This window comes from Mus pahari, chromosome 19 (assembly GCF_900095145.1).
Source record: "Mus pahari chromosome 19, PAHARI_EIJ_v1.1, whole genome shotgun sequence".
Lineage (NCBI taxonomy): Eukaryota > Metazoa > Chordata > Mammalia > Rodentia > Muridae > Mus > Mus pahari.
The window spans coordinates 74,185,912-74,210,947 of record NC_034608.1 but is presented as its reverse complement, the minus strand read 5'-3'; the positions used below and the strand labels follow the sequence as shown (position 1 = coordinate 74,210,947).

Here is a 25,036-nt window from a genome sequence, read left to right as displayed (position 1 = left end):
TAGGGAACTTTCGGGATAGCATTTGAAATGTAAATAAAGAAAATAATAATAATAATAATAATAATAATAATAATAATAATAATAATAATAAAAGGCAATAGTTTGGGAGGGGGTGGTTGGGTGGGGGAGCACCCTCATAGAAACAGAGGTAACGGGGAATAGGGGGTTTAACTGGGAAGGTAGATAACATTTGAAATGTAAATAATTAAAATAAGCAATAAAAACTTTAAAAAGCAAAAAAAAAAAAAGGAAGAGAAGCTAAAACCTAGCTTATTAATAAATGTCAATAAATGGAAAAAAGAGAACACTAACATAGCTATCACTGAAATTTGCTTATCTCAGAAATAAAATTCATTGGAAATAACATTTTACTTACATATCAAATATAAATTAATCAATATCTCATTCCCTTATAAAATTTATAGTTTAAGTTAATTGAGCTATTAAAATTACGTGGGGGAGCAAAGAAACTCGTCTAAATTTTAAACTTTTGGATTATATAACTGCCAAAGACATCATTAAGATTGGGCTACTGATATTGGTTTTGGTTAAAAAGCATTTAGGCACAAATGAGACACCAGAGTATGGATACCTGGAACTCACATGAGGGAAAGCACAGTCCAATAAGAAGCTATGTCAGCACCCCAGGAACCCCAGGAACAGAGAGACCAGATCCTCAGAGCAAGCTCCTTGGGGAGACGAGCCTCATCAGGGAGATCTGGACTTGACACAGATGCTCAACATCAAGTAGTGATGTGGAAGACTGAGCTAGGTTGACTCTTGCCATCAATCTTTGGCCTACACACACTTGCATGAAGTAGTGTAGGTATATGTACAAACCCACATACACATACAAACATACACACAGACACAGATACACACATATGTATCACATACAAATAAATGGAAATGAATATATCATTATGTTAAAAGCACAAATGTGAGAAATTAAATACATGTGTCTGAATTTTAAGCCAGATGCTGATTTTTTTGTTTCTTTGCATTTATGTGTGTATGTATGTATGATATAAGTATATATGTATTTATTTATTTTTGGTGTGTGTGTATCCACAGTGGCACACAGCTTGAATTTTTTTTTACCATGAATTATTAACTGTCTCAGGAATTCCAGTGGCTATAGTATTCTAACTGTCTAAGCCCTATGTAATTTCAGATCTACCTCAAAATAGAACTTTTCTTTATCAAGTACATCTTAAACATGACCTTACAATCACTCCTCATTCATGTAAGAATATTAACTATAATAAAGAACGAATGATATTTCCAGCCCAGAATTATGTTTGAATCTGTAATTTAATAAAATTCTGAATTTTTATTAATAATACAAGCAAAACTTTATATGAAATCTCAAAGTGATCAAAGATTCAATTTTTGGTGACTAAAATGTTTTAACGTTATAACTCTCAGTAGAGGGAAAATGTGAAATATTATATGAAATTGAAAAGCTAATGATTACAATATAGATGATTACATAATAACTCCTGCAAATCAAGGCTTCGGGTGCATTGCTGATGTGGAGGCAGAAAGATTGTGTAAGAGAGTCAGAGAGTTTGTCGTGTGATTGTGTTTCCTATAATGTCAGAAGCAATACGTATAAAGTTTCACCAACGTGACACTGTAATTGTCAGTTGAACAAGGACAGTAAGTACAGACATCCTAAGGTGGACAGCAGAGAGACTAGGAGTCTTCAAACCTTCACAAAAACTGCAGGCAAATAAGATGTGTTGGGAAGGGGAAAATTGTTTGCCCAAGGGAAGAACACACAAACTGGTTATCTAATATCGAGTAGTCGTCCCTAAAAACATACATATATGTAAAGTTATACAGACTGATTTACATATATGCATCTGATGTATGGGCGTAACAACAATTAATGAAAGAAGAGGTCATACATTTGAGAGAAAGCAAAGAGTATATGAGAGTGTTTAGAAGGAAGAAAGGGAAGGGGGAAATTACATATATGTATATATCCTTAAGAAGTAAATACATACTTAATAATTATTATAGAATTTAATCAAACACTTCAGATTTAATTATTTGGTTGATATATATTTTTATTTAATTTAATGAACTATTTCTCATTTACTGTGTGTATCAATACATCATTTGTAATACCTATGTCTGTGGTCATAGGAGAGTTGTTCTATATAGTACAATGAGTGCTCATATCAAAGGCTATCAACTGATTTTGATAATACAAAAGAGTAAAAATCACACCCAATCTAGACAAATTAGAAAAAATATCAAATCTCTAGAAATAGGGAAATGATTAACAGGTAATCTATAAATTAATTTTAGAACAATTTTTGATATATATAGATAATCATAAAAGCTTTTAATTTAATATTTGGTTGACATAATTTTGAATATTGTTGGGGCACAACATATTATCTCAAAACACTCATGTGCCATGATCAAATCAAGGTGATTACCATTTTTATCTCTCTTATAATTTTAATTTGTATCTATTGTTTTATTTTTTAGATTGAGTTAAAGTTTATAATAGTACAGCTAATTCTATTCATCAATAGCAAACAGTCCCTAGATCTTTTCATTCTTTAGAAGTGTACTTTGTTGTAGATTACCCAAAATCCATTTGTTTAGCTTTCCTTCCTTTTCTTTTCCTCTAATACCCATATTCAAGACCGGAACATAGGTATTTTTGCCCTCCAAATGCTAGAGAAAATATGTGAATATGTGATTTTATGCTTGGCATTTTTCATTTAGTGATAGACATTTCTTAGAACATGTAAGACAAATGGCTGGAAAATATATGAGATAATCCTAACATTAGGTATCAGGAAAAGGTAAATCAAACCCACAGTGAGATACTGCACCATGTCCGTTAGAAAGGCTACTATGAAAGGGAAAAGAACAAATCCTGGCAAAGTTGTGGAAATGGGGGCATCTTAGTCTAATGGTGGTGATGTAAACTGGTGCAGAGCTCAGAAAAAAACAGCTTGGTAATTCTTCAGAAGTTAGAGATGATTTAGCAGTCTTGCTTTTGTGCATAGTCTTCAAGAAATGCAATCAGTATTTGAAAAAGATATCTGTAGTCCATGTTTTCTGTGACTTTATTCACAATAAGTTAAACGTGAATTTATCTAGGTGACCATTATCATAAGAATGGTGGCTCACACCTTTTATCCCAGCACTCAGGAGGCGGAGACTGGAGGTCAAGGCCAGCCTGGTCTACAGAGGGAGATCTAGGACAGCCATAGTTACACAGAGAAACCCTGTCTTGGAAAACAAACAAACAGACGAACAAATAACTAAAAAGGAAAGAAGACAAAATAACAAAAGCTAGAGACTTGCTGCTGAATAAGCTCACCTCTTCTTCGTTCATTTTGATCTCTGATTGTTCTGTCTATCACTGTCCCAGTAAGACTGTGTGCTCTCTGTCTCTCTGTCTCTCTCTGTGTCTCTGTCTCTGTCTCTGTCTCTCTCTGCCTCTGTCTCTCTCTCTTATATAGCTTCTCCTTTTTTCTCTCTTCTCCTGGATTTGGTCATATCCCATTTTGTCAAATCTTTCTTTGATTCATCACTTTTTCTGCCACCAATTAGACATCACTTTCAAACATGGGATGCTGCCTTCTACAAACTAAATTTGCCTTCATTGTTCTGGATTAAATGTGTATACTATCCCATTCCCCTCCCCTTAATTCTATCAGGGTGTTCACTTTTCTAAGAAAGACCAAAGCACTCACACATAGGTCTCCTTTCTTCTTGAGCTTCTGTGGTCTGAATTGTATCTTGGGTATTCAGAGCTTTTGGGCTAATATCCACTTATCAGTGAGTGCATACCATGTGTGCTCTCTTGTGATTGGGTTACCTCACTCATGATATTTTCTAGTTCCACGCATTTGCCTAAGAATTTCATGAAGTCATCATTTTTAAAAGTTGAGTAGTGCTCTGTTGTGTAAATGTACCACATTTTCTTTATCCATTCCTCTGTTGAAGGACATCTGGGTTCTTTCCAGCTTCTGGCTATTATAAATTAGACTGCTATGAACATAGTGAAGCATGTGTCCTTGTTATATGTTGGAGAATTTTTTTAGGTCTATGCCCAGAGTGGTATAGCTGGGTCCTCAGGTAGCACTATGTCCAATTTTCTGAGGAACTGCCAGACTGATTTCCAGAGTGGTTGTACCAGCTTGCTATCCCTCCAAAAGTGGAGGAGTGTTCCTCATTCTCCACATCCTTGCCAGCATCTGCTATCACCTGAGTTTTTTTATCTTAGCCATTCAGATTGATGTAAGGTGGACTTGCAGGGTTGTTTTGATTTGCATTTCCCTGATAACTAAGGATGTTGAACATTTCTTTAGGTGCTTCTTGGCCATTCATTGTTCCCCAATTGAAAATCCTTTGCTAGCTGGATGTGGTGGTGCATGCCTTTAATCCCAGCACTCCAGAGGCAGAGGCAGACGAATTTCTGAGTTCGAGGCTAGCCTAGTCTACAAAGTGAGTTCCAGGACAGTCAGGGATATACAGAGAAACCCTGTCTCGAAAAACCAAAAAAGTTCTTTGCTTAGCTCTGTATCCCATTTTTTTTTGGTTTTTCCAAGTAACGTTACTCTCCCCTGAAGGCCTTTCCTTGAACTTGAGGGATTTGAAATAGAGTTTCATTTCTTTTAAATAAGAAATTATCTGTTCATAGAGTTAAAATTGCCTTTCGGGGTAACTTACTGTGATTCAATGATGATACACTGTCTCAGGGGCTCCTACCTTGGTTCTTGCTCGGGGTTCCAGACTTTTGCCACCTTGGAGTCCCCTCAACCTCTTCGGGTGTCCCACCAAAGACAAAGAACTGATTTTTCCTCTGGAGACAATCTCAGGCAAATTTCTCCTCTGTGGCTTTCTGTCAGATGTGTCCTGAACTACCAACATTTCCAATGTCCTCTGAATGTTGGTGGGCTTTTCCCAATCACATTGGGTATCAGATGTCTCCAGATATTAATGTAACTTTTATTCTCCTGATTGTCATCTCAGAGGCATACTGTCCTACCTGCTAACCTAGGCCTACTACTGGAAGCTTCTGGCATCCATACAATCTAATCTAGTCCTAGAATGTTTTCAGCCTCTGAAACTTTTACTGCTGAAAAAGCTCAGCCTTTATTTTTCTTTCTGATCTCTGGCTGGCTGATACAATTCAGCTGTTCTGGCTCAAAATTTCTCTCCAAGCTGACTGTTCCAATTTAGCTTCTCTCAGTTTTGGGCTGAATTGCTCTACTTGGCCTCAAACTAACGCTGACAATCTGTTCCAATCTTCTGTCTTCTTTCCATTCTCTGGCTTGTGTGTCTTTACCTGTGTCTAGCATTTTCTCTCTTCAGCCTGTTTCTGTAAAACTCTCCCAATAAACTGCACTCTCCCTTTTTTTGTGCTGTTCTGTCTAAAGTATCTTCTCTTTTTCCTCCATTTTTCCTGAGAGTTGGGCATATCTTATTCTGTTAAATCTTTCTCTGATTCATTGCTTTTTCTGCCCTTAAATTACACATCACTCCCAAACAGGGGTGCTTCCTAATACAAAATAATTTTACCTTCATTGTGTTGGATTAATGGTATGAACAATAGGCTGAGCCACACCCTAACTAAAAACAGTTTTTTTTTTTCAGCAAATAACACCATCCCACAGTCTTGGGGTTCTCAGTGTGATTCTGTTACATAGTAATATTCTAATATATAGTCTATAATATATATTCTAATATTACATATTAGAATATATATGATGATATATAATATATGATATATAGTATATGTTATAAGGTATATGATGAACATCATATACAATATATACCAAATGGTGTGTATATTATATACATCAAAAAATATAAAGAATTGCATTTAATATCTATTGCCCTTAGAACATACACAAAAGAAGATGTCTGTGTGTGTGTCCTACCCCAAGCTTCTTTATGCAGTTTCTTTTATATTTAAATTTATGTTCTATTTATAATTAATCCAAAATTTCCTTAAAAAGCATCAGATACCACATGTTCAATATAACCCATTCAATATATCTTCAATTATGCTTCAATATTGTCACTATTCATTGGCAAGAATGACTTGATCTCCTCCTGACTACCTCAGAATATTTTCCTCCCTTTAATGAAACTAGCTTCATTAAAATAGAGAAAATCTATTTTATGGTATATGATATGATATATGATATATGATATGGTATATGATATGATAGTAATAAAATATATTTAATAGGAAATATATACATAGTAGAATATTAATCAGCCATGAAGAAACATTAGATCCTGTCATTTTCATCAAAAGAAACAGAACTGGGAGATATCTGGCTCTCCGAAGCATGCCAGGCACATGGAGTCACAGGTGGGGAGATACGTAGATCAACTCTGCAACTAACTACAACTTTTGCCTTTCTTTATAAAAATCACAGCATTGGCCGTTTCTAGAAGATAGTCTGAATAGCCGCAAGGTCCAAGTTGTCTAAACTTTCAATCGAAAAAAAAAAATTAAATAACTTGAAAATACAAATATGTCTCCTTAAAACTGAGCACACAACCACTAATCTCAATGATGTTAAAGCGCGTTTTTCAAAATCTGCTTTACAAAATGATTTATTGAAGTACAAACACAATGATAAATGTTTCTCACATGCTAATTGTATTCATTTGTTATGTATTCATTATTTGCCTAATTATCATTAGCACATCAGTAGAATGCCTAGATATTTGCAGTAGTAATTAAATTTTTATTTATATTTTTATTAATTTCTTGAAAGACAAATAACTTTTGTATGTATGCTTTATTGTGGTGGTGGTGTTACACAATTATAGGCTCCAAGTATAGGGGATAGAATATATTTTACTTGAAATCATTACTGGAAATGTGATATATAAATGAGTCAACTGAGGTTTGCTGAACATATTTTGTTCATGTGTTTTTGCATGTTCTTGTGTGTGAAGTTTTGTGTGTATGTGTGTATGTGTGTGACATTTTCTTTTCCTTTTTTGGTTGGGTCTTTTATTTATTTATTTATTTATTTATTTACACTCCAGATTTTATTGTCCCCGCCCCAGTCTACTCTTCAACTGTTCCACATCCCATACCTCCTTCTCACTCCCCTGTCTCCACAAGAATGTCTCCACCCCTCAACCCCCATCATACCAGACCTTTAAACTCACTGTGGCATCCAGTCTCTTGAGGATTGGGTACATCTTTTCTGACTGAATTCAGACTCAGAAGTCCTCTGCTGTATATGTGTAGGAGGCCACATATCAGATGGTGCATATTGCCTGGTTGGTGGTCCACTGTGTGAGAGATCTCTGGGGTCCAAATTAATTGAGACTGTTGGTCCTCCTATAGGGTGACCCTCCTCCTTAGCTTCTTCCAGCATTTCCCTAATTCAACCACAGAGGTCAGCAGCTTGTGTTCATTGGTTGGGTGCAAAATCTGCATCTGACTCTTTCAGCTGCTTGTTGGGTCTTCTGGAGTGTGGTCATGCTAGGTCCCCTTTGTGAGCACTCCATAGCCTCACTAATAGTGTCAGGCCTTGGGACCTCCCCTTGAGCTGTGTCCCACTTTGGGCCTGTCACTGGAACTTCTTTCCTTCAGGCTCCTCTCCATTTCCATCCCTGTTCTTTCAGACAGGAACAATTATGGCGCAGAGATTCTCCTATCTCTGCCTGTCTAGCACTGTGAATGTATCATAACACATTATCCGTGGCTATTTAGGTGAGTCTGAAGATTAAACACAGATACTCATACTTGAGAGATACCTAGCTCAGAATAAGATTCTTCACATATTAATGGTCTACTTTCAAAATTTTAGTTTTGCTTTCTTTTGTTTATTTAATATTTTATTCCCTAACATGCAATCACCACAATTATATAAAATATTGCATTTAATATCTCTGTTCCTTAGAGCATACACAAAGAAAGTTACTTGGGTGCATCCTGCTACAAGCTTGTGTATGTAGTTTGTTTTCCACTTAAATTTACTTTCTACTTATAGTCAATCCACAAGTTCCTTAAAACTCACTGGATACCACATGTTCAATAGAACCCATTGGATATACCTTCAGTTATGCTACAATATTGTCACCCCTCATGGGCAAGAATGCCTTGATCTTCTCCTGCCCTCCTCAGACTGTGTTCCTCCCATTTAAACTGTCAATATGTTGACTCCAAAAACATTGCAATAACAAAGAAAATTTCCATTAGCTGCGAATCAAATTGTGCATGCAAGGCAAGAGCTCGACCACGGAGCTACATCACCAGATGCATTTGTTTGGTCTTTAATGCTCTTTGTACTAAGGATTGTCTGAAACTCCTATGTCAGCACTATAGCTGGATGCAATTTGTAAGCTTTAAAGTAGAATATTATGTTTGAAAGTTCACCTGTGCTCTGTATTATAAGTTTCTGTACAAATAAGTAATTTTATAAAATATAAGTGGATTGGCAACAGCAAATAGGAATTTTAACATGACAAAGAAAATTAACATATAAATAACATAAAACTAGATGAATCAAAAAGTAGAAAGGACACATTTTCTTGTCATACTGTAGTAGACATTCCTGTTGATGATCTAATTAGTGCAATTATAGAGACTGGGAACAAATGCCTATCATAATGATAAATGTTGCTGGGTGGTGGCATATGCCTTAAATCCTAGCACTTCAGATGCAAAGGCTCATGAATCTCTGTGAGATCCAGGACAGCCTGGCCTTTGTCGTGAATCCTGGTCTATACAGTGAGTAGGAGGCCAGTTAAGTCTGCTAACCCTAAAACCCTGTTAATTAATTAAGTATAAATAATAAAAGTGAATTTTTGTTGTCTGGCTTCACTTATATTTTCTGTGCATTTTATTTTGTTTTTTTAATTAATACATTTAATATTTCTTCAATTCTTTTTTGGCATTACAGTTGTTATGCCCCCCCCCCCCCGTCCATCCTCTGTCTGTTTCTCATCCCATTCCTCCTCCAGAACCCCGCCTCCCCCATCTCCACAAGGATGTCCCCACCCTCCACCCCTGCCTCACCAAACCTCCCATTCCCTGGGGCCTGAAGGCTCTCAGGGGTTAGGTGCTTCTTCTCTCACTGAGACCAGATCAGGCAGTCCCCCGATATATATCTGTTGGGGGCCTCATATCATCTCGTGTATGCTGTCTGGTTGGTGGCTCAGTGTCTGAGCAACCCAGGGGTCCAGGTTAGTTGTGACTGCTGGTCTCCCTATGGGGTCACCCTCCTCCTCAGCTTCTTCCAGCATCTCCCCAATTTAACCACCGGAGTCCCTGGCTTCTTTCCACTGGTGGGGTGTAAGTATCTGCATCTGACTATTGCAGCTGCTTGTTGCTTGTTGAGCCTCTCTCGGGGCAGCCATGCTAGGCTCCTGTCTGTAAGCACACCATAGCATCAGAAATAGTGTCAGGCATTGGAGCCTCCCCTTGAGCTAGATCCCAAATTGGGCCTGTCACTGAACCTCCTTTCCTCAGTCTCTTTTTCATTTTGTTCCTGCAGTTCTTTTAGACAGGAACAAGTATGAGTTAGAGTTTTGACTGTGGGATGGCAACCCTATCACTCATGGGGCCCCGTCTTTCAGCTAGAGGTGGACTCTACAAGTTCCCTCTCCCCACTGTAGGTCACTTCATCTAAGGCCCCTCCCTTTGAGTCCTGAGTGTCCCTTACTCTCACCTCCCAAGTCTCTGGTACATTCTAGAGGGTCCCCCCACATCCTACCTCCCAAGGTTGCCTGTTTCTTTCTTCTGGCCCTCAGGGCTTCACTCCTATCTCCCCCAATACCTGATCATGTTCCCCCTTTCCCTTTCTTGTCCCCTCTCCCACCCAGGTCCCTTCCTCCCTCCTCCACCCCCATGATTGCTTTCTTCTCCCTTCCAAGTGAGATTGAAGCATCCTCGCTTGTTAACATTCCTACGTTCTGTGGATTATATCCTGTGTATTCTGTACTCTTTTGGCTAATATCCACTTATTAGTGAGTAAATACCTTGCAGGTCTACATACTAAGACCCTGTTAATTAATGAATAAAGAGTAATTATTATGAGTTTTAGTATTGTTTACAAAATATACTGGTTGATATGGATCCTATCTAAATTTATAGTTCTTCCAATTGTTTTCTGGTCTTAGACTTCTGCAGTTGTATCTTAACATGGGTTCACACTATAGTAACCAAATTTTTCAGCTATTTAAAGACTACATCCGACACATGCTGTATAACAAGTCTGTTTTATATGAACATAATAAGGCTCATGTTTGTACAGTGTATAAGTCTTCTAATGTATGTGCTGATGTATGGTGGAACTTCATATCAATGCAGTTAGAGAGGTTTAATGATGAGGTTTTAGCCATAAGTGTTTATTAGTCTTATCTTTTAAATTCTAGAAAAAGTTGTCTTACTATTTCTGGGTCATTTGTAGTAAGTAGGGACTAGAGTCAATTTTTGGTGCAAGACACGATGCAAATTACTGTTCCAAAAATATAGAAATATAGAAGCATAGGAGGGAAGATGTGATAGGGGGCTTCCAGAGGCAAAACTGGGAAAGGGGATAATATTTGAAATGTAAATAAATAAAACATGTAAATTTATCCTCCTCCTTATCATTTGGTTAATTAACTCTGCTACTATTTTGTTATTTGTATTAGAGGAGTTTTTGTTTGTTTGTTTGTTTGTTTGTTTATTCTTCTATGCAGGCCACCTCATTACCTTATTGAGAAAGCCTGGCTCTTTTGAAGCCTGCCAAGTTTCTGTATGGATAATAGAATTTTATGGTGGTTTTGGTTTCATCTTCTCTTTCAAACTGCAAGCATTTATTGAAGTTGTTTTCAGATGTGAAGTTTGGAATAGCATTATGCTAATGCCCCAGGGCAGTTTCCTGACATGATTGATTATAAAACAGAAGCAGATGCAACTGTCCAGAGCTCTTTGCACCTGTGTGCGCTATATGTGGGGTTGTGACAACTCGAGAGCAGAAGCAGTAGTTATTTCATTTAGCAAAAAAAAAAAAAAAAAAAACCCCGATTCCCTCAAGAACTGATATAACAAGGAAAAGTGCTCTCAGGATAATGTGAAACATATAAATAAATGGCACCAAGAGGGTTGCATTGTGAAGATAACAAGCAATTTAGTCAGCAATGGTTGCTCTAGCAGATAGGCTTCTGTGGAGGAGCCTGTTTCCAGCTGATTGAGATCTCTACAGTCTCCTACTTTCTTGTTCCATTACAATCAGCAGTGAAATAGTGTAACCAGCATTATCTTCTGCCGTGCTTGTCTCCAAACCTGTAGACATTAATCTTCTGTTCTACATTGTATGAACAACCTTTAATAACCTTGAGATTCTAAATGTTAAGATTATTTACTCATCCACTTACTTGATCTGTAACTGATTCAAGTATTAATAAATCTCTTTGCCAGGTAATACCCGCTAACCGAAACAAAGTATTGGAATAAGCTTCCAGTTGAGGACAAACTGGATGTTTCTTAATTGTATTCTCTTTACCATTCACAATTATCCTGTTCAAATGGGTAATTTGCAGCAAGAAGAATAAATTCTTGCTAGTTGCTCTATTCTCAGAGAAAGTTTAACAGAGTAAAGTCAATGACGTCAGGATTAAAGATGTAAGTATGTGACCTGGTGATGACAGTGTAAGACTCTAAAGGAGTGTTAGAAAGTTTGTGCAGTGTCTGTGGAAGTTGGGCATTGGGTCCCTAATAGCTATAGTTAAAAGCTGTTGTGACCCTCTGGACTTTGTTGCTGTGAAGAGAATTCAGGGCGTCTGGAATTATAGTACAACTCTTAACCACTGATCCATCTCTTTATCTCTTGATCATTGTTTAAAGTGGTTGTCACCTGGCAATACCTCAAGGAGCGATGAGTTTTATGCTAAGGTATTGAAGCTTTCAAATATCTTTCTTCTTATAATGAAATTTTCTTTTGCTTCTTTGTATTCTCATATATATATATATATATATATATATATATATATATATATATATATATATATATATATATATATATATATATAATTATCTCTAGATTAATGTTACCTATATATTAAAAGACATCCAAATTTCATTTTGGGATTTTTACATTAAGTTTTATAGAATTATACTTCTATTATATTGACACACATGTTTTCTCATTGCAATATAATATCAATACAATAGAGAAAATGAATTCATTTACACAGGAATTGATTGCTAAATATTTTGGCTGCCTATATTACTGGCCTGATTAAAATCATAAATACTTTTAGAGCAAGAGTCTAACCACATGAACTAGAATCATTCTGCAATTTATCTACATGAATCAAATTATTAAAAATTCTGTGGGTTAGTGATTTAATTGGTTCTCATCAAACAGATTAAAGTCTTCTAACGGTCATTCTAAGCTCAGGAACATAACTAGTGATGGTTTTCTAGACACCCGAAACACTGCAACAAGGTATAAGGATATTTTCCTCCTTCATTTTGGTTTGCTGGTGCTACACATAAGACTAACATGTGCTGTTTCCTTCATTGATAACTGAATATTATTGCATTTTAAACCATGTGAAATAAAATCTAGGCTTTATTTTCTAAACCACGTCATTAAGTTTAAGCTCTTGTCTTTTCAGAGCTCTAGGTTCCTTTTTGTAAGTCTCACATTATTGAAGAGAACTTATTTTCCATTCCAATTTTGCTGCCTGTATTCCTCAATTCCCATCATTCCACTTCTGTGTTGCTTTGCTTGGTTTTGCTTTTGTTCTGTTCGTTTAGTTTTCTTTGTTCTGCGTTGTTTGAGATAAGGTCTCAGTTTGTAATCTGGACCAATCTGCCCTTTGTCTCCTGAGGGTCAAACTCCGATGTTTGTACTACAGCCAGGACTTTTTCTAAAGTAAATTAGCTATGCCATCTTGCTTATGTGTATTGAAAATCGATGGAGTAACAATTTGGAGTATCCGAAACTGATCAGGTTTAGGGAAAGATTAAATAAAAAAGGAAAGAGTGACATCATTAGCTGTGCTTTTGTTTCTGTTAGATTAGAAGAAGTGCTTTACTAGAGGGGAATTTTCAATGTGTTTTTCCAATCACTCTAGAAAAAGAGACCTAGATACTGAATCCTTTCAATGAGCAGTTTATTTTGGTTCTCTAGGCATTGAGTTACAGTTTTAATCTACTTTTAACCATGTTCATAAAAATATAGAATCAAAACTTGTGAAAGTAATTCTTGCTAACACATAAACATTATGGAATGTTACTTTTTCACATGTAGATATTGCAATTCTAAATTAAATTGTTTATTGATATGGTAAATAAGGAGAGTAATAGTAAGTATAAATAAAAAGTAAGTATAAAATAATAAGTATGGCTAAGTGCCTAGTGTAGATTTTAAACCTTGTGAAAGGTCGTTCACGGGTTAGTTTCTCAACAATACAGAAAATTTTCAGATCTAATACTAGAACAATGAATACAGAAACACATTTGTTTCTTATAGCTTTTGTTTCTTTTAAAACGTTTGTTGACTTTAATGACCTTTTAATATAGGGTCAGAGTATGTCTGATGTTCGTAATTCACAAACGGAATAATGAAATAAGTAGTGGAAACAAACTTGAATGTGAAATTAAGAGCATTTTCATTTATTCTTATTCACTTTATTTCCCAAAGCCATATTTACTATTTAAGTCTTAAAACTAAGTTGTATCCTCCCTTTCTGTTGCATGCTTTATACTGAGTACACACTTAGTCTATTTCTAGATATCAGATTAGAATTTTTGCCATTCTTTATTGTTTTATATTTTGGCCATATCAGTGAAAGATTATCATCCCACTAGAAAGATAAGACCAATTGCTTTAAAACTAAACATAGTAGGGCTGACTTAAAGAAAGAAGGTTCGTTAAAACCCCATAGAAGAGCCTTCCTCAGCCTTTCCTGATTGCTCTGAAAATGGTTGAAAGGCAGTTACATATGATGTTCATTTCTAGTGACAACAAAATAATTTACCACAGGCTTTCGAATGAAATATATTGTAACTCTCTCACATGTCTTTCTAGATAACTGGGAGCAAGCCGAATTATGTAGATTGGAAGCTGTTGTCTAATTTTTCAGCTCCAAAACATTTTTCTTTTTCCTGAATGACTCCAAGGAAACGATGCTGTTTTCTTTGGGTCTATTGATGAACTTAATCATTTAATTAATGATTTGTGAGAACTAAAGCCATAATAAAGTGGAGTAGTTGAATTTAATCTACCTTCAGCGATGGGAAGTTAATGGCAAATTCATTTGTCTAAGCAAACTGATCAAGATAGTTGTTTTACATCCTTATAATGGATTTCTTAAAGGCTTTAAAGACAGAAAGCATCCTTTCAAAATTAAAAAAACGAGAGAATTGACTCCTTTCTGTGTTGCTTCTGAATAGATCTGGAGATGTGCTGGGCAACCAGGTTTCACCCACAAACGATCAGCAGAACTGAGTACATTCAAAATCTTTAAGTCCTCATGTTAGAATGCTTAAAAAACATACTCATCTGTTTTTCAGTTGTCCATTTCTGTGCACAGTTCCCATTCACCTCATCTCATCACTAAGTCCTGGTTCTTATCTGTGCCCTCTTCACTCCGTTAGCCATCAAGTGCTAACTACTCTGAAGACAATGGTGTGTCTAAACTCTGCAAATGGGATTCCTCGCATTACCTTGTTGATTAACCTTAAGCTTCTTGGAATGGAGTTACATTTTGAGCAGTGTGGACCCGCCAGAGCTCCACGTGTTCTCTTGTAAGTATCGACTTTTACAGAAGTAATTTTATCAGAAAATTACTTATTGGCAGAGTTGGCCTTGTTCACAGATACCTGATAGACAGATGTAATTAGAGAGAGGATGTGAAACATTTAGATAGCATTTTAGTTTATGAAACAGATCAAACAGACTGGGTAGATTATTAAAAATTAAAATTTTTAAACTTTTTATTGATTCCTTGAGTTTCAGATCATGTACCTCAGTCCTGTTGCTCATCTCCCTGTTCCCTCATATCTACCCCTCACCCTTGCAACCACCCTGAAAACACACACACACACACACACACACACACACACACACAAACAACAACACACATAGAATACAATTCATATTGGAAGGTATAGTATGTCGCAGTGTGTCCCACAGTATATCTCTCTGTCCACACATGTGCAAGTGGAAGTCAAATGCTTATATGCACACATGTTCAGATTCCAATGATATTCTACTTCTGTCCCTATAGGCACTACCTACAAGCATGTCAAGCCCTTCACTAGAACTGTGACAAGCATGAATGGATGCAGATGATGACCAAAAAAAAAAAAAAAAAAAAAAAAAAAAAAAATGAGGCTGCCTAGAATGGTCGTTTTCTCAAGTTCTTTGATTCGTGGCAAGCCACATTTTTTTCTTGTCTCTAAATATTAAAATTATAGCTAAAAGACCATTTTCAGCATACACATTTAATCTATTGAAAACACAACAGGTTTTTACTCGAGGGTAGTTTTAGCAATAGAAAGATTGTGTGAGATGCTGGGGTGTGAGGCATGTGTGAGGATCTCAGTGGGACTCTCCAGTTCCATGATAAAAAAATATTTAGTAAAATATACAAACCTAACTTCAGGGAATTTCCCTGCTGCTCTACATTTTCAAAATAAAAAAGCCAATATTAATTCATTACTATTAATTAAGTTTCAAATCTCACACTAGAGCTCACACATATGTTTCCTGAATTTTGACATATGTTTAATACCCTATCTGTACATAGTCACACAGATAGGTCAACTGCTCCAAACATCCCCTATAACTGAGCACTCCCAGCCTTCCCTCCAGCTCCAGGAAAGCAGCTATTTTCGCAGGGTCTCCATACATTTGCCTCTTTGAGAAAGATTATGTATTTTCAAATACTCATCATGAAGCCCGAATATTATCTCCTTTTTTCCTTTAGCACTATAGCTTAAGCTTACTCCATATACTTTTTAGGGGTTAGCAGTTCATTTGTTTTCAATGGTGAATATGATTTAATTGTGTCATATACTAATTAATTTTTCCACTTTCCACACTCAATGATATCCTGGTTGCCTCTAGGTCTTGGAATTAATTAATGAAGCTATTACAATAATCACATACCAGATTTATATTTATATGAATTTTATCCTATTTATAAAAGTATCAAGAAACAGAATAATGATATGGTAACAGTTATAAGAACTTGCCAAGTAGTCTTTGAAGGATTATCTCTGTATATATTAAAGTACCCAGAGCAATGTGCTGGAATTCCTAATGTTTTACATACTTAAAAATATTTCTCATTACCAGTGTTTTCTATTTAGTGATTGTAATAAATACATAGTAGAATATCAATCATATTTAAGTTTTTTTTTTACATGAGGGTATTTTTATTGTTTTCCTATATACCACCTTACTGATGATACCATGGACATTTTCTCAGCTGGCAAATAAGACACAAAGCAAAATTTCCTGATGCTCGGAGAATCCCAAGTAGTCATCTGTCTTTGGGAGGATTCAGTTTCTTACGATGACTGTGATACTGTCTGTGTGGGTACCAGCAATGCTTTGTGGTGTAGACCACCTTGCTCAGTTGTTCTATCATGGGCTCTTGCTCCAGCTGCTTGCACTTTCTGACTTCTAACTTGGTTTTCAGGATCCGTTCGTGGGTTTCCTCATTATTATGGAGAAGATCTGGTTGAGGGATGGGTTTGGTGTGTTTGTAGGGGATGTCCACAGAAGGGTGGTAGCACACTATTGTCCTGCCGTCGGATGTCAAAGCAAGGTCCACCTTGCAATTGTAGGCATCCGGAAGAGAAGAGTATGTAGATGTGTGACAAGCACTAGACAAAGCTCCATTTTGGATTGGAAGTAAATGCTTCCAGATAGTTCTGTTTGCTAACGCCCATTTTACTGCTGCCGCCGCCATGATCCTTAGTATGTGATTTGAAAAAAACGGCATTGTGAAGAGAAACCTGTCACTAGGCACACAGATTTTCGTTTTTGCCACCTTGCTACCCATATTTTAGTTTTATTCTGAAATTATCTAATCTTACTTTTAAGAATCTTTTAAAAAATCAAATTATAAGTAACGCTGCTTGTTTTTCTGTATTTTTGACTACTGTATAATTGTTTTCTAGTGGGTGGCTTATTTTTCAGTATATTTTAAAGGTAAAAAGGTTATCATTTTAAATGTTTAATATTTCAATATGGAGGGAGCTCTGCATTGGACTTTATATGTAAACAATTATTTCCAAGTCTAGGATTGTCTAGATTCTCTTATGTATTTGCTACTGGAGATGTACCATGTTGTAATTTATACTTAGTTCTACATACCATTTTGAGTTAATAAGTTTAAAACTTAAAATGTGCATGCATAGTCCATTTTTATGCCACCTTGATTGCTCCAGACTGAATCTAAGACATGTGTCCAGTTTGGGTGTTGATATGATCTCTTAACATGTTTAGTTTTTCATGTCAATATCTCATCATATCAACACATTTGCTCTGAAGATTTTCATGTTCCACTTGGATCACCTTTGCACCTTTGTTAAAATCATTTTACTTCATCTGTATATCATGGGATTTCATTTCATTTCATTGATCAGTTTGCTGATATTTTTCTTAATCCCTGTTCTTGGCTGCTTTCACTCTCTAGAAAATCGTGAATTATATTACCATCAGGCTTGAGACTTATTTTGGCACCAGTAGCATCATATTTGCTTTTCACAAAAGTCTTCGTTTTCCTCCAACTATTCTTTTAGGAGACACTGCAGTGGTCATGAACCATTGAAGATCTGTGGTTATAGAATTTATTATATAAGGAACATATTACAAATCCAGAGATATATAGACAAGTCATGTTTTACTAACAAATTCAGACAGAATCTATATATGACTTCTGATAAAAAATGTCATTATCTAGCATACATACTATGTGCCTTGTTTTAAAAGGTGTCTAGTAATCTTTTTAAATATAGTAGATTCTTTCTTTCTTTAGCTTTTATTCAAGAATAAAGTTGAATAGCATTATAGTGTGAGAAATTACTTTGGAACACATGAACTATTGCAAAGGATTTTTGTAAAGCAACACTGCAGAAAGGTGCAACTAAAGAATTCAATGTACCAAAAAAATGCCTAGGATGTTGAACTGATGGATTGGACCCAGACAATCTTGGCTTTAAGTCCCTGGAAACCCATAAGGAATGGACTGATAAAATTCAACAATAGAGAGAGACCTATTTAGAAAATTTAAGAGTTAGCCAGAGAACACCAGTGTTGGGCACAGTCGATTCACTGGCATGTGCAGAACATAGAAACTATCATCAAAATGAGAAGGGAAAACTTAGAGGACTAACGATGCAATTATGAGGAATGAAGCTAGAATGTCCAGCTGTGTAAGGTGCACAAGTAGAAACACACTATTTGGTGAGATTTTCTTTTGGCAGTTGATGATAAGGCAGGTTTATTCCTATAATATTCTGACAAAAATTAGAAAGGAACTGCTTATAGGGATACTTTTAGTTTCAGATGAAGCAGCAGACACTTCCCAATGCATATGGTCTTTGAAAAAGAAGGAGCAAGGGACATCTCCAATGTTTGTACAACATATTCATTTCTCATGACTTCCTTGCTCTTGCCCCTGATTTAACCCACTGAATAACAGCTACTGAAAGACACAATGGCCGAGTCAATGATGTGAGCAGAGGAGCACAGGCCGCACAATACTATCTGCTGTCTTCTCATTTCCTGGTTTGATTAATTAATTAAAGGTACCCAGGGGTTGGTTTGCTTGTGAATGGTTTGTTTTGAAAGTTCATTTGTAGACAGGAGAATACAGTATGTAATATAAGCAGAAGGTATTTTTATTCTATTTAAATATCGCCTTTCAAAATGTTATGTAAATCCATGGCAAAACAGAGGAAAGTTGGTGCCATTTTAATATACAGTTAGCTATCTTCACAGGAATAACCAAATACATTATTGAACTTTCAATTATGTCCACTGAAAATTGAAGTTCCATTAGTATAGGGAATGGATATTCCTGTTAGTAGTTGAACTTTTTGAAGCTCAAGAATTCAGATATGTTAGGGTTGCTCATAACAGGAGGAAATATAGAAAAGCATTTATTAGGTTATCATTGCATTAACTACTTGATAACAACCCTGTAAGATTTGTATTAATACACACAATTCTCATATGTTATTTCTGAAGACCATAGAATTTTGGAAACATACATATGGGAAATAGGCTTATGGAGTACAATTTGATAGCTAAAATTCTCATTTGTTAGTTCACAATGTGAACTTTTTTCTATATTTTCTATGCCCTCCAACCATCCTTATTCTCAATTTTCTGAAATTTATAATCACAACTATCTTAATAAAGTTCATTAGTGGTTGTGTTTGTAGAGGGTAGCTCAGATATTAGAAGCCCTTGCTGCTCTTGTGGAACACATTGATATTGTTCCTGGCTCATACATAGCCGTCTGTAATTCCATTTCAGGTGAATCTGGTGTCCTATTCTGTCATAATCAGGCAATGCACATATATATTGTGTGAATGTATATGCAGGACAAATAAATGCATAAAATAAAATGAAATAAGTAAATCAAAAATAAAGCACAATACAAAGTTTTACAATTCATAATGCTTAATGAAACTTGCTTTATCAATTCAGTTTGGAGCAGACAGTTCTCATGTCATAGAATCATAGGAACAATGAAAACACCAAAGAGTATGACAAGAGTATCTCTTATTTATTTTAATGAAAAACTTGATGAAATGAAATAATGCTGAAGACGTGTTCACTTCTAATATGGTTGATACTACTTGCTCTTAAATATTTATATGTGTTTTCATGAAAACAATGACATGGCTGTTGACAACTTAGTTCTTCTGGAGCAATGTCCTGGCTAGAGTATAGCAGTCAGACATTATTTTAGCATAGGAACATCTTTCTGAAAATAATAAGCAGAGGAAGATAATTAATCTCATTCTAAGATATTTGTAAAATAATAGGTTACTAATTGAGACACAAAACATGGTTAGAGTTAATAATGAATTCATTAATAAAAAATAGTAAATTTATACATCTTATTAAGACTCCCAAAGTGAACTTTTCTAGTAGAACAGAATGTATTTAATAAGTTAGATTATCCCCACTAAAAAAAAAAAAAAGAGCTTATATCTAGGGTAATATACCTTAAAATCTCCAAATATGAAACTGTATTTATTATTTTAAAAATATGAAAATGTGTAAGTTATATTTGCATTATTGTAATCATATTTTAATATCTTATCTCTAAAATAATGCTCACAAGAAAATGATTGCTGTTCTAATCACAAATTTAGCTTCTCGATGTTACCAATGCTGAGAAACAGTCTTTCTTATCTATAAGCTCATAAATTTTTTGTAAGTTGGTAGAGTTCTTGTGCAAAATCTTTACATCTCTAGCATCTTATGTTTCTGTTTGTCATTTTCTGGGCCCATAACCCTGTCAAAGGTTCCATTTTACTTAATTTTCATATGAGTATGGTTCATGGAACGGCATTTAGTAGAAACAGAATGAGATTCCTCGTTTTCAACATACAAACTAATTTGAAATTAAAATCTATGCATTTCCAGACCTCATAAACCAGGCTTGGGGACACATTTACAATACCAGAACTCAGGAGATTGAATCAAGGTGATCAAAAATTCAAGAAATACAATATAGTCTGAGTCCAGCATTGGCTAGATAAGCACCTGTGTCTAGACAAAACAAAACAAAAAAACCAAACAACCAAACCAAAAACCCCCAGAAGAACAGAAAATCAAGTTAATGCTATGTGTGATTAACACATTCAAATACAATGATTAAATAATTTGAAGTCCTATATGAGGACAATCTAACAAAGAAATTTCACTTCATGTTGAGTGCCTTTGAACATGAAGATGAGTTTGTATTAGAATAGAAATGCTGATAGCTATATATTGTTGATCAACTCTTTCCTGCCTTACAATGAAAATCTTCAAGTCACATTTACCCTGGTTTATTTAAAATACATAGATTACGATATAATGGAGTTTGCTTTTAGTTTCAACAAAGTTAGGATTTTCTTGTTCCTTTAAATAGGATACTTAAAACTACACTTCCCTCCTCAGTCCATAGTTTATTTCTTTCAGGGCATTTATGGAATTTGTGTAGAATTAATGGAGAAAATCTTCGATTAATAAAAATGTATTATTTAAAAAGCAGAAACAGAATTACAAATGAGGCCTTATCAAGAAGAACCAAGTTTAAATATACAAATAATAAATTAAGTACAAATAAACATAAATAAATATTTGATGGCGTGGGAGAGCAGAGTTCCTATGTAAGGAGGACAGGGGAGATGAAAGGAAGATCTGCAATGGGGTGCAATCCCTAGGACATGCCAGAGACCTGCGATGGGGAGAGGCCCCAGAGGGTCCACGGGAGTGACTTTAGCTGAGTATAGGAATCCTGAAATGGCCACTTCCTATAGCCATGCAGGACTCCCAATGGAAGGATAAGGACAACAACCGACCCACAAAATCTTTGACTTAAAATGTGTTCTGCCAACAAGATGCGCAGAGACTGAAGAAATAGCCAACCAATGACTACCCCAACCTGAGACCCATCCCACAGGCAAGAGCCAATCCCTGACATGGTTAATGCTCTCTTATGACAGGAAATGAGCCTAACCATTCTCTGAGAGGCTCCACCAGCAGCCAATGGAAAGAGATGCAGATACTCATATCAAAATATTAGATGGAGCCGAGGGAATCTTACAGAAATGTTGGGAGAGGAATTGAAGGACCTGGAGGGGACAGGAATTCCACAGAAAGACTAACCGAGTCAACTATCCTGGACCCCTCTGGGCTCCTAGAGACAGAATCACCAGTCAGAGAGCGATTTTAGGCTGGACCTAGGCTCCTGCATGTTTGTAACAGTTGAGCAGCTTGGTCTTCAGGCAAGTCCTCCAACAGCTAGAGCTGGTGCTGAGCCTCTTGTCTACCTGACTGCCTGTAGATCACCAGCCCCTAAATGGATTGACTACCTTGTCTAGCTTCAGTGGGAAAAGATGTGCCTAGACCCAAAGCGACTTCATGCTGTCAGGGTGGGGATGAGAGGGGATTTTCCTTCCTCTTTTGAGAAGGTATAGTCGGGTGAGGATCTGTGTGAGAGGATATATTTCAAGATACATACTTGCTTTAAACCAAAAACTAAATTGTGAACAGAGAAACAGACTCTTAGTACTGTCTATTAAAAAAAAATATGATAAACCTCACAGAAAAACAAGAAATCTCTATATTGTTAAAAAGCAAAAAAAGTTGAACATAAAATTGTGTTTCAAAGTTATAAAATGCCAATTACATTCATCAACTATTTATTTTCCCAGCTAGTCAGAAGTATTATGACATAAATTAGATCAGATTAGAATGTGAGATGTTTTCATATTTCATATCTCATAAATATGAGACATACTAGATTTTGGATCTGTATATCCAAAACACTTTAGACAATGTTTTTTGTATTTCAAAAGCACTAAAGGCCAGGCAGTGGTGGCACACGCCTTTAATCCCAGCACTTGGGAGGCAGAGACAGGTGGATTTCTGAGTTCGAGGTCAGCCTGGTCTACAAAGTGAGTTCTAGGACAGCCAGGACTATACAGAGAAATCCTGTCTAAAAAAAAAAAAAAACATGAAAAGAACTAAAGAATAATTTTCATGAACCAAAATAAGAAAGGAAGGGTGCAAGTTTTAAAACTGAACTTTCTGTAGTGTCTCGCTTACTTCCTTAAGCTACCAAAAGAAAATAAAAGCTGTATGTCCAAGTTTCCGTCATGATACTTAAGAAGGCAAAAAATTCAATAGACAGAGTTAAATTGAAAGCTAGTCTGAGAAGTACTGTCTGTGCTGAAATCAGCCATCTCAATGATTACGTTCTGTCAAGCCTCGAAGTAAGAACTAAATAAGTTTCCAAATGATTTTGCAATTTAAGGACCTACAACTAGAAGCTAAATGAACATGAAGCAAATAACGACAGGAGCCAGCTCAATCTGGTTTTAAATATAACGAATGCTATATTCGCAGTCTGTTCTCTCATCGATAATGGACAGCCTATTGAGCTTGTCTGACTCTCAAGCCTAAAGACTGAAAAACACATGATCTTGTCTGCTTTGACCTCATGTCTGTCAGGTCATATGCCTGGCAGGGCTGGGTGTCCCAGTAGGGATCCAGGTGCACGAAAGAACCGTATAATTTAAATGTGTTCCACATTTAAACTTTCATTATTTTCTCAAGATATCCCTTTGTGTATAGGTGGATAATCCAAACTGTGAAAAATGAATCACAAATTTTTCTGCCCAAATAAATTGCATAAGGGATGCTCAATCTGAAGTCACTTTTTGAAACTATAAACAAATCGACCTAGACCACATATTTTCTAGTGTTGTCTAGCACAGAATTATAAAGAATATCACACAACTCTAGAACTATTTGAAATCCTAAAGTAGGATAAGATGCTTTTATTCTGAGACCTCTTCATTAATCTTCTAAAGTATTTCAAATCAATTAATAAATTAACTATTTAGTTTACATCCAAAGATGACTTCTTCAAGATGATATAATTCATTCTGTAAATATTGTACATACACACATAACACATTAAAGTAAGGAGAATTGCAAAAGTAGTTGTGGTCACCAATATTAAACATTAATTTTTAAGCAAGAAACGACATAATCTGAAACAAACAGAAAATACAAAGATCTTAAAGAGGTTTTCTATTTTCATACCATCATGATGTCTTTTTTTAGAAAATCAGACTGATTTAATTGAAATGGTTTTGCATAATAGGATTATAATTGTTTTAATTAGTTTGGACTGCTATAAGGATGGAAGTACTGTGGACTAAATAACTTCCAAAACCAGCACTGTATTCGTTTTAGGAGGCTGGAAATCATATCAGGTGCCAACTTGTTCTGGTTCTGGTGAGGTTCAGGCTTAAGGGCTACTGATTGCTTGCCAAATCTCATGGTGGAGAGACCGAGTTCTCTATAGTCCTTTGAAAGGAGCAATGGTACCACTTATAATGTCACTGAACTCATACCAATTTATCTCACTAAATCTGTACCTCCTAATGCCATTGGAATATAAAGATTTCAACATGTAAAAGAGAATCAGTCTATTGCACATACATATCTGTTTACAAAATAAATATGACATTGGCTTTATTATAAACCTACATTTTTAAAGAAAGCAGTTGGCTCATTTCTGTAAAATAATACATGAGGGAAGATATGCTTAGGAACTTCAATGCGTGTTGTCTATCATGGAAATTGGAGACCTGAGTCGCAAATGGAAAAAAAAAAAGAAAGAAAGAAAGAAACGTCAGGTGAACCGAGAGTCCTGTCATTTGGAGGGACAGATTCTTCCTGATTAAGTAAATTTATCATAATGCCAAACAATGGTTCTGCCTTTATCAATTAATAAGTGTAAACATTTGATATTTCCTAATGCAAACAGAACACACACCTTCCAATTCATGTGGCATAATAAGTTCACTAATTAAAATAAAAAATTCCATGCAAGAATCTGAGCAAGATTTCTTCTTCTAGGAAGCAGAGCGCTAGTCTCTCAAATGTCAATCAGAAATCGAATTCACGATGATTGTCACATTTCCATTGTTTACAAAACCACTCAGATTGCCCACCTGCCCCGCTCCTATCATCACAACCTAATGTAAGTCTGTCATTGATACTTTAACTTGCCCTGATTTATATCCTTGTACTTAAAGAAAGAGAACTTTTCCCACATTGGGTTTAGATTGCTGTTCTATAAAAGAATTGAATCCTATAACACTTCTTTTTCCTTAAAATAAAAAAAATAGCCCTTCTACAGAATATTTGAATTGAGACTGGGGACAGGGATAAACAATCGGGGGTGACTTAAAAAGTGAATGTGTGTGAAAATATACCAAAACACATCATTTATACAATTAATTAGAGTAACAAAATCTCTACAT

The 25,036-nt window shown here is 35.7% G+C and overlaps 1 protein-coding gene and 1 pseudogene across 1 annotated transcript in view; one reads left to right on the top strand and one right to left on the bottom strand.

Annotated features, from left to right (window-relative positions):
* The window catches only part of Galntl6 (polypeptide N-acetylgalactosaminyltransferase like 6), a 1,056,791-nt gene that overhangs the window by 28,068 nt on the left and 1,003,687 nt on the right, over positions 1 to 25,036 (top strand). The gene's annotated exons all lie outside the window — the stretch shown is intronic.
* On the bottom strand, positions 16,399 to 16,935 carry LOC110336483 (annotated as a pseudogene).